The sequence below is a fragment of the Arachis stenosperma genome, chromosome 4, assembly GCF_014773155.1.
Source record: "Arachis stenosperma cultivar V10309 chromosome 4, arast.V10309.gnm1.PFL2, whole genome shotgun sequence".
NCBI classification, from domain to species: Eukaryota; Viridiplantae; Streptophyta; class Magnoliopsida; order Fabales; family Fabaceae; genus Arachis; species Arachis stenosperma.
In genome coordinates this window covers 79,408,649-79,419,332 of record NC_080380.1, presented here as the reverse complement: position 1 = coordinate 79,419,332, position 10,684 = coordinate 79,408,649, and the positions used below count along the sequence as shown (strand labels likewise).

At 40.3% G+C, this 10,684-nt stretch overlaps 1 non-coding gene across 1 annotated transcript; it reads left to right on the top strand.

Moving 5' to 3' along the window:
• Positions 1–1,102: 1,102 nt before the first annotated feature.
• On the top strand, positions 1,103–1,210 carry LOC130978755 (small nucleolar RNA R71). Its single transcript, XR_009086372.1, has one exon. It is a non-coding gene; the product is annotated as a small nucleolar RNA R71 (small nucleolar RNA).
• The last annotated feature ends 9,474 nt before the right edge of the window (positions 1,211–10,684 follow it).

Sequence of the window (10,684 nt, the reverse complement as noted above, 5' to 3'; positions counted from 1 at the left end):
TTTGAGGTAATTTCTGCCTAGACAAGTCATCCAGTTCTTTGGTGAGCAAAGGGGGTTCATCCTCCCAAGTCTCATTTCCAAATAACTTGTCATTTAGCTTCATGATTGCTCCAAGGTATTTAGCAACTTGCTCTTCAGTGACATACTCATCCTCTTCAGAGGAGGAATACTCATCAGAGCTCATGAAAGGCAGAAGTAAGTCCAATGGAATCTCTATGGTCTCATTTTGAGCCTCAGATTCCCATGGTTCCTCATTGGGGAACTTAGTGGAGGTCAGTGCACGCCCATTGAGGTCTTCCTCAGTGGCGTTCACTTCCTCTCCTTCCTCTCCAAATTCGGCCATGTTGATGGCCTTGCACTCTCCTTTTGGATTTTCTTCTGTATTGCTTGGAAGAGTACTAGGAGGGAGTTCAGTAATTTTCTTGCTCAGCTGTCCCACTTGTGCCTCCAAATTCCTAATGGAGGACCTTGTTTCTGTCATGAAACTTTAAGTGGTCTTGATCAGATCAGAGACCATGGTTGCTAAGTCAGAGTGGTTCTGCTTAAAATTCTCTGTCTGTTGCTGAGAAGATGATGGAAAAGGCTTGCCATTGCTAAACCTGTTTCTTCCACCATTATTGTTGTTGAAACCTTGTTGAGGTCTCTCTTGATTCTTCCATGAGAAATTTGGATGATTTCTCCATGAAGAATTATAGGTGTTTCCATAGGGTTCTCCTAGGTAATTCACCTCTTCCATTGAAGGGTTCTCAGGATCATAGGCTTCTTCTTCAGATGAAGCATCCTTAGTACTGCTTGGTGCATTTTGCATTCCAGACAGACTTTGAGAAATCAGATTGACTTGTTGACTCAATATTTTATTCTGAGCCAGAATGGCATTCAGAGTATCAATCTCAAGAACTCCTTTTTTCTGATTTGTCCCATTGTTCACAAGATTCCTTTCAGAAGTGTACATGAATTGGTTATTTGCAACCATTTCAATTAGTTCTTGAGCTTCTGTAGGCGTCTTCTTCAGATGAAGAGATCCTCCAGCAGAGCTATCCAAAGACATCTTGGATAGTTCAGAGAGACCATCATAGAAAATACCTATGATGCTCCATTCAGAAAGCATGTCAGAAGGACATTTTCTGATCAATTGTTTGTATCTTTCCCAAGCTTCATAGAGGGATTCTCCATCCTTCTGTCTGAAGGTTTGGACTTCCACTCTAAGCTTACTCAATTTTTGAGGTGGAAAGAACTTTGCCAAGAAGGCATTGACTAGCTTTTCCCATGAGTCCAGGCTTTCTTTAGGTTGTGAGTCCAACCATGTCCTAGCTCTGTCTCTTACAGCAAAAGGGAATAGCATAAGTCTGTAGACCTCAGGGTCAACCCCATTAGTCTTGACAGTGTCACAGATTTGCAAGAATTCAGCTAAGAACTGATGAGGATCTTCCAATGGAAGTCCATGGAACTTGCAATTCTGTTGCATTAGAGAAACTAATTGAGGTTTAAGCTCAAAGCTGTTTGCTCCAATGGCAGGGATAGAGATGCTTCTCCCATAGAAGTCGGGAGTAGGTGCAGTAAAGTCACCCAGCACCTTCCTTGCATTGTTGGCATTGTTGTTGTTTTCGGCTGCCATGGGTTCTTCTTCTTTGAAGATTTTTGTTAGGTCCTCTACAGAGAGTTGTGCCTTAGCTTCTCTTAGCTTTCGCTTCAGAGTTCTTTCAGGTTCAAGATCAGCCTCAACAAGAATGCTTTTGTCCTTGCTCCTGCTCATAAGAAAGAGAAGAGAACAAGAAAATATGGAATCCTCTATGTCACAGTATAGAGATTCCTTGAGGTGTCAGAGGAAAAGAAAAATAGAAGGCAGAAGTAGAAAATTCGAACTTAATTAGATAGAGTTCGAATTGTGCATTGAGAAGGAGTGGTACTCCATAAACAGAAAGATGTAAGAAGAGGGGAAGAAATTTCGAAAATTAAATTAAAAAGATTTTAAAAACATTTTGAAAAACTTGAATTGATTTTCGAAAATTAAAAGTGGGAAAGAAATCAAGTGATTTTTGAAAAAGATTTTGAATTTAGAAATCAAAAAGATATGATTGAAAATTATTTTGAAAAAGATGTGATTAAAGAGATTTGATTGAAAAGTTATGGTTTTAAAAAGATATGATTGAAAAGATATGATTTGAAAACAATTTAAAAAGATTTGATTTTAAAAATTAATGACTTGCCTAACAAGAAAAGATATGATTCAAACATTAAACCTTTCTCAACAGAAAAGGCAACATACTTGAAATGTTGAATCAAATCATTAATTGATAGCAAGTATCTTTGAAAAAGGAAAGAAATTGATTTTGAAAAAGGTTTGATTGAAAAGATATGATTTGAAAAAGATTTGATTTTGAAAAACTTTGAAAACTTGGAAAAAAAATTGATTTGAAAACAAAATCTTCCCTTTTGTGCCATCCTGGCGTTAAACGCCCAGAATGGTGCACATTCTGGCGTTTAACGCCCAATGCACTACCTTTTTGGGCGTTAAACGCCCAACCAGGCACCCTGGCTGGCGTTTAAACGCCAGTCTATCCTTCTTCACTGGGCGTTTTGAACGCCCAGCTTTTTCTGTGTAATTCCTCTGCTGCATGTTCTGAATCTTCAATTCTCTGTATTATTGACTTGAAAAGACACAAATTAAAAATATTTTTGGATTTTTAATAATGAGGAATAATCAAAATGCAACTAAAATCAAATAACAATGCATGCAAGACACCAAACTTAGCAGTTTGTATACTACTGACACTAACAAAATGAGAATGTATATGGAAAACAACAAAACACTCAAGTCAAGAGAATTTAAAGATCAGAGCATGGAAATCAACAAGAACAACTTGAAGATTAATGAAGACACATGAATGAATGCAAGAAGGACAGAAGCATGCAATTGACACCAAACTTAACATGAGACACTAGACTCCAACAAGAAGCATACAATATTTTTTATTTTTATGATTTTGTAATTTTTTTTGGTTTTTTTTTTCGAAAATTAAATGGAAAAGAAAATAAAAATATCAAAATTCTTAATGAGAATTCCAGGAATCATGCAATGTTAGTCTAAAGCTACAGTCTAAAGGAATTAGACATGGCTAGCCAAGCTTCAGCAGAACATTGCATTCAAGAGCTAAATTGATGAAGATCAATCAGCTTTGGTGATGATAAGAACATCACCTTGAAACACTAGAATTCATTCTTAAGAACTCTGAAGAAAAAAATACCTAATCTAAGCAACAAGATGAACCGTCAGTTGTCCATACTCGAACAATCCCCGGCAACGGCGCCAAAAACTTGGTGCGCGAAATCGTGATCACTACAACTTCGCACAACTAACCAGCAAGTGCACTGGGTCGTCCAAGTAATAAACCTTACGCGAGTAAGGGTCGATCCCACGGAGATTGTTGGTATGAAGCAAGCTATGGTCACCTTGTAAATCTTAGTCAGGCAGACTCAAATGGGTATAGATGATGAATGAAACATAAAGATAAAGATAGAGATACTTATGTATATCATTGGTGAGAGCTTCAGATAAGCGTATGAAGATGCCTTCCCTTCCGTCTCTCTGCTTTCCTACTGTCTTCATCCAATCCTTCTTACTCCTTTCCATGGCAAGCTTATGCAAGGGTTTCACCGTTGTCAGTGGCTACCTCCCATCCTCTCAGTGGAAATGTTCAACGCACCCTGTCACGGCACGGCTATCCATCTGTCGGTTCTCGGTCAGGCCGGAATAGAATCCAGTGATTCTTTTGCGTCTGTCACTAACGCCCCGCCTGCTAGGAGTTTGAAGCACGTCACAGTCATTCAATCATTGAATCCTACTTAGAATACCACAGACAAGGTTAGACCTTCCGGATTCTCTTGAATGCCGCCATCAGTTCTTGCCTATACCACGAAGATTCCGGTTAAAGAATCCAAGAGATATCCACCCAATCTAAGGTAGAACGGAGGTGGTTGTCAGTCACACGTTCATAGGTGAGAATGATGATGAATGTCACGGATCATCACATTCATCAAGTTGAAGAACAAGTGATATCTTGGAACAAGAACAAGCGGAATTGAATAGAAGAACAATAGTAATTGCATTAATACTCGAGGTACAGCAGAGCTCCACACCTTAATCTATGGTGTGTAGAAACTCCACCGTTGAAAATACATAAGAACAAAAGTGATCATTGGCTTCGGTCCCAGAGAGGGAACCAGAAAAACCAAGATGAAAATGCATAACTTCTTTAAATCAAACAACCACCATAAAATTAATGTTAACTCATGAGGTTTAAGCTGAATTTAATTGATTTTTAATTGATTTATAAGTCTTGTGAATTTTGTGATACTTTGAGTGGTTGTTTTGGTTTATTGTAGGTGAAGAAAAGAAGAAAAGAGGAAGCATAGCTTAAGAAAGCGTGGCCCAAGAGAGAAAAAGTGTGGCGCATAAAAGGAGGAAGCAAGCATTGCCCTCCACAAGGGCACACTGCCCTCAAGGAGGGCAACATAAGGAAACAAGCCTTGAGAGGCAACACTGCCCTGCCCACAACAAGGGCAGAGCACAAATTGGTGCCATGAATCAAGAAGATCAAAAACACTGCCCTGCCCTCCTCAAGGGCAATATCGGGTTCACCAAAGGAAGAAATTCAAAGAAAAAGCTCACCAATGCTTGCCACAAGGATCGAACACGGCACCATGAGGAAACAAAAAACTAAGCCTTACTTTGGTGCCAAGAAAACCAAGGAAAAGTGTAGCGTGTGCATTGCCCGAGTTTCGAACACGGGGCTTCAACTTTGGAAACATTGCCCTGCCCTCCGCAAGGGCAGGGCAGCATCTTGTGGTGCACGGCCAGTGCACCAGATTGGCGCACCAAGGGAAGTCTCGGCAGCAACGGCACGCACGCACGGGCATCATTCTGGCGCACCAAAAATTTATGCCCTGCCCTCCACAAGGGCAGGGCAGCGTCCTGCAGCACCAACTCGCACGCAACGCTCGCACCAAGGCCGCACGCATCAATTCCTGCCCTGCCCTCCACAAGGGCAGGGCAGCCTCCTGGAAGCAACTTTTCTTGGGCTGAAATTGGATTAAAAATCCAATAAAATTCATTTCTTCACCAAATCAAAAGCCCATCCAAATTCCAAAATCCAAGAATAGAAAGTGTATAAATAGGAGATAGTTTGATGTAATTAGGACCTTTCTTTTCACTTTTGACTTTTGAACCTTCTTTTGATTTTTGAATTTAGAGACTTCACTGAGATTTCAGAGAATTGGGGAGGAGAATTGATCTCTCTTCTTCCTTGTTCTTGCTTGAGCATTTTTACTTTTCTTGTTTGAGTTTTGGGTGTCAAGAATTGAGGAAATTCTGTCTCAATCTCCACTCAAGAACTCTTTAATTTCTTCTCTGCATAATTAAGTTCATTTACATTCCCTTTACTGTATCTTCTTCAATTTCTTGTTAATTGCTTTGAGAATTTGGATCTGGGAAGGCAATTGAGATCTAGACTTTGCTATCTAGTCTCTGGAGTCCTGAGATCACATTTTCCTTTTGGTTCTTCTGTGAACCCCTGCTGCAGCTCAATTCTACCTTCTGTTTAAATTCTAGTTACCTCTAATTCAACTTCTGCTTTATTACTTGCTGAAATTTAATTTCCATTGCTTAAATTCTGAAATCCCAATCCTCAAATCCCTTTTCATTATTGCAATTTATATTTCTTGCTCTTTAAGTTACTGCAATTTACATTTCTTGCACTTTAAGTTTCAGTCATTTAATTTCTTGTTCTTTAAGATTCAGCTCTTTTACTTTCAGTTTTCTTTAATTTCTGCAATTCATCCCTCTCCCTTTACATTTCCTGTTGTTTAATTACTGTTGGATACAAAACACTCAACCAATACTTGATTCGCTTGACTAAATCAACCACTAAACTAAAATTGCTCAATCCTTCAATCCCTGTGGGATCGACCTCACTCATGTGAGTTATTATTACTTGATGCGACCCGGTACACTTGCTGGTGAGTTTTGTGTCGGATCGTTTTCCGCACATCAAGTTTTGGCGCCGTTGCCGGGGATTGAAATAGATTGACAATGATTAAGTGAAGTGGAGATCTAGATCAAGCACTTTTTCTTTTCTGTTTCTTTATTTTTTTACACACTAACTGTTTGAATTTTTGCTCAAACTAACTAAAACTTCACTCTAGCAATAAATTGAAGTTTCACTGGTTTTCTGGATTTGTGTGTTTCTTATTGTGTGTTTGTATGTCAGGTACAGGAAGAGGCTCCCCTATTCTCTCTGAACTTGACCAAAGAACTCTTCGATGAATAAGAAGAGCTGAAAGAGGGAAGAACGTCATTGGAGAGGAAGAATCTGAGGAGGAATTCCAAGAAATGGAAGGAGATCCATCAAATCCCAATCAACCAGAAGGAGGGGCCAACAATAACCCACAACAAAGAAGAGTGCTGGCTTCCTACACATTTGCAAATGCTAGACACTGTGGGAGTAGCATCCTTACCCCCAATGTCAATGAAAACAACTTTGAACTAAAGCCACAGCTCATCACACTGGTCCAAAACAACTGTTCTTTTGGAGGAGGGCCATTGGAAGATCCGAATCAACATCTATCTACCTTTTTAAGGATTTGTGACACTGTCAAAACCAATGGTGTGCCTCCTGACAGTTACAAGTTGCTGCTCTTTCCATTCTCTCTCAGAGACAAAGCCACTCAATGGCTAAAAATATTTCCAAAGGAAAGCATCAACACTTGGGATGATTTGGTGAGCAAGTTTCTAGCAAAATTTTATCCCCCTCAAAAGATCATAAGATTGAAGACTGAGGTGCAAACATTCACTCAAATGGAGGCTGAGAATTTATATGAAGCATGGGAAAGATATAAGGCACTGCTGAGGAAATGTCCACCAGAGATGTTTACTGAGTGGGATAAGTTGCAGAACTTCTATAAAGGACTTACTCTGAAAGCTCAAGAAGCACTTGATCACTCAGCTGGAGGCTCATTACAACTCATGAAAACTACAGAGGAAGCTCAAAACCTCATTGATATGGTGGCCAACAACCAATATTTCTTTGCTCATCAAAGGCAACGCCAACCATCACAAAGAAGAGGAGTAATGGAGTTGGAAGGAGTGGATTCAATTCTAGCTCAAAACAAGATGATGCAGCAGCAGATTCAACAACAGTTTGAGCAAATGGCCAAAAGAATTGATGGCCTGCAAGTAGCATCAGTGAGTGCCACAAGCCAACCATCAACCACATGGGTGCAAAATGAAGAAACCCAAGAGGAGCAACAGCAAGAGCAAGTCCAATACATGCACAACCAAAATCCCGGAACAAATGAAGTCTATGGTGATACCTACAATCCATCTTGGAAGAACCATCCCAACCTCAGATGGGGAGACAACCACAATCAAACTCAGCAACCATGGCAAAGAAACTCAAATCAAAACAATTGGAAAAATACAAACCACAACAACCAGCCAAACACTAACCAAAACACATACAGAAAACCACAAAACACTTACCCCAACTCAAACCATTATCCACTCAATAACCAACCAACTAACCAAAACACCTACCATTATCCAACAACACCCCAAAACCAACCCACCTCACAAGAATCCCAGAGGATTACTAATCTAGAGCTGCTCATGGAGAAAATGATGAAGAACCAAGAATTGACAACAAAAAGCCAAGAAGCTTCCATAAAGAACTTAGAAAGGCAGATTGGACAAATCTCCAAACAGATTTCTGTTGAAAAACCATCAAGCTCACTACCAAGTGACACCATTCCTAACCCAAAGGAAGAATGCAAAGTCGTGCAATTAAGGAGTGGAAAGATATTAGTGGATGGCAACCAAGGAGCAACTAAGGAACTTTTGGAGAATGACAAAGAATCAACAGAGAAAAATGAAGCTAACAACAAGGACATAACAAGCAAGAATGTCCCAGAAAAGCTCACAGAAGAAAACAACCAACCAAAGAACTCAAAGAAGGGAAAGCAGATCATGGAAGAACCAAATCCAAAACAACATCAAGTGGAGAAGAGCTTAACACCACTACTGCCTTATCCACAGAGATTCCAAAAAGAAGCAAAGGATCAACATTTCCACAAATTCCTTGAGACTTTTAAGAAGCTGGAAATCAACATACCTTTGGCTGAGGCATTGGAGCAAATGCCTCTATATGCCAAGTTCTTAAAAGAGCTCATCAACAAGAAAAGAGACTGGAACAAGAAGGAGACTGTAATGCTCAGTGAAAAATGCAGTGTGATGAGCGGATAATTTGTACGCTTTTTGGCATTGTTTTTAGTATGTTTTTAGTAGTTTTAGTTGAGTTCTTAGTATATTTTTATTAGTTTTTAGTTAAAATTCACTTTTCTGGACTTTACTATGAGTTTGTGTGTTTTTCTGTGATTTCAGGTATTTTCTGGCTGAAATTGAGGGACCTGAGCAAAAATCTGATCCAGAGACTGAAAAGGACTGCAGATGCTGTTGGATTCTGACCTCCCTGCACTCGAAGTGAAGTTTCTGGAGCTACCGAAGCCCAATTGGCGCGCTCTCAACGGCGTTGGAAAGTAGACATCCTGGGCTTTCCAGAAATATATGATAGTCCATACTTTGCCCAAGATTTGATGGCCCAAACCGGCGTTCAAAGTCACCTTCAGAATTCCCAGCGTTAAACGCCGGAACTGGCACCAAAATGGGAGTTAAACGCCCAAACTGGCACAAAAGCTGGCGTTTAACTCCAAGAAGAGTCTCTACACGAAAATGCTTCATTGCTCAGCCCAAGCACACACCAAGTGGGCCCGGAAGTGGATTTTTATGTCATTTACTCATCTCTGTACACTCTAGACTACTAGTTTTCTATATATAGGACCTTTTACTATTGTATTTTCATCTTCTGATCTTTGGAACCTTTTTCTTGAGATCTTTTGATCACTTTGGGAGGCTGGCCATTCGGCCATGCCTAGACCTTGTTCTTATGTATTTTCAACGGTGGAGTTTCTACACACCATAGATTAAGGTGTGGAGCTCTGCTGTACCTCGAGTATTAATGCAATTACTATTGTTCTTCTATTCAATTCCGCTTGTTCTTTGTCCAAGATATCACTTGTTCTTCAACTTGATGAATGTGATGATCCGTGACACTCATCATCATTCTCACCTATGAACGTGTGACTGACAACCACCTCCGTTCTACCTTAGATTGGGTGAATATCTCTTGGATTCCTGATACACGATGCATGGTTGATCGCCTGACAACCGAGTGCTCGCCTGACAAACGAGCCAGCCATTCCGTGAGATCAGAGTCTTCGTGGTATAGGCAAGAACTGATGGCGGCATTCAAGAGAATCCGGAAGGTCTAACCTTGTCTGTGGTATTCTGAGTAGGATTCAATGATTGAATGACTGTGACGTGCTTCAAACTCCTAGCAGGCGGGGCGTTAGTGACAGACGCAAAAGAATCAATGGATTCTATTCCGGCCTGACCGAGAACCGACAGATGGATAGCCGTGCCGTGACAGGGTGCGTTGAACATTTCCACTGAGAGGATGGGAGGTAGCCACTGACAACGGTGAAACCCTTGCATAAGCTTGCCATGGAAAGGAGTAAGAAGGATTGGATGAAGACAGTAGGAAAGCAGAGAGACGGAAGGGAAGGCATCTTCATACGCTTATCTGAAGCTCTCACCAATGATATACATAAGTATCTCTATCTTTATCTTTATGTTTTATTCATATATCATCCATACCCATTTGAGTCTGCCTGACTAAGATTTACAAGGTGACCATAGCTTGCTTTATACCAACAATCTCCGTGGGATCGACCCTTACTCGCGTAAGGTTTATTACTTGGACGACCCAGTGCACTTGCTGGTTAGTTGTGTAAAGTTGTGTTTATGCCATGGTATTGAGCACCAAGTCTTTGGGGCCATTACTAGGGATTATTTGAGTTGTGAAAAGTAGTGATCACAATTTCACACACTAAGTTTTTGGCGCCGTTGCCGGGGATTGTTTCGTGTATGGACAACTGACGGTTCATCTTGTTGCTTAGATTAGGTATTTTTCTTCAGAGTTCTTAAGAATGAATTCTACTGTTTCATGATGATCTGTTGAAATCTGGCTGGCTGAGAAGCCATGTCTAATCTTATTGGACCGAGGTTTCAATTGATCATCACAAGAGCTTGTTGATTTCTATCAATATTGCTATTGGAGCAATGATCTGCTAAGGCTTGGCTGGCCATTGGCCATGTCTAGTGTTTTGGACCGAAGCTTTCTTTGAAAGCTTGGCTGGCTGTGAAGCCATGTCTAATTCCTAGACCGGAGTCTTAGACTAACATTGCAATGATTCCTGGAATCCAAATTAAGAATTCTGAAACTTTCATTTTCTATTTTCATATAATTTTTGAAAAAGCACAAAAAAATTACAAAACCATAAAAACCAAAAAAGATTTTATGTTTCTTGTTTGAGTCTAGTGTCTAAATTTAAGTTTGGTGTCTTGCATGCATTCAGAACATGCAGTAGAGGAATTACACAGAAAAAGCTGGGCGTTCAAAACGCCCAGTGAAGAAGGACAGACTGGCGTTTAAACGCCAGCCAGGGTGCCTGGTTGGGCGTTTAACGCCCAAAAAGGTAGTGCACTGGGCGTTAAACGCCAGAATGTGCACCA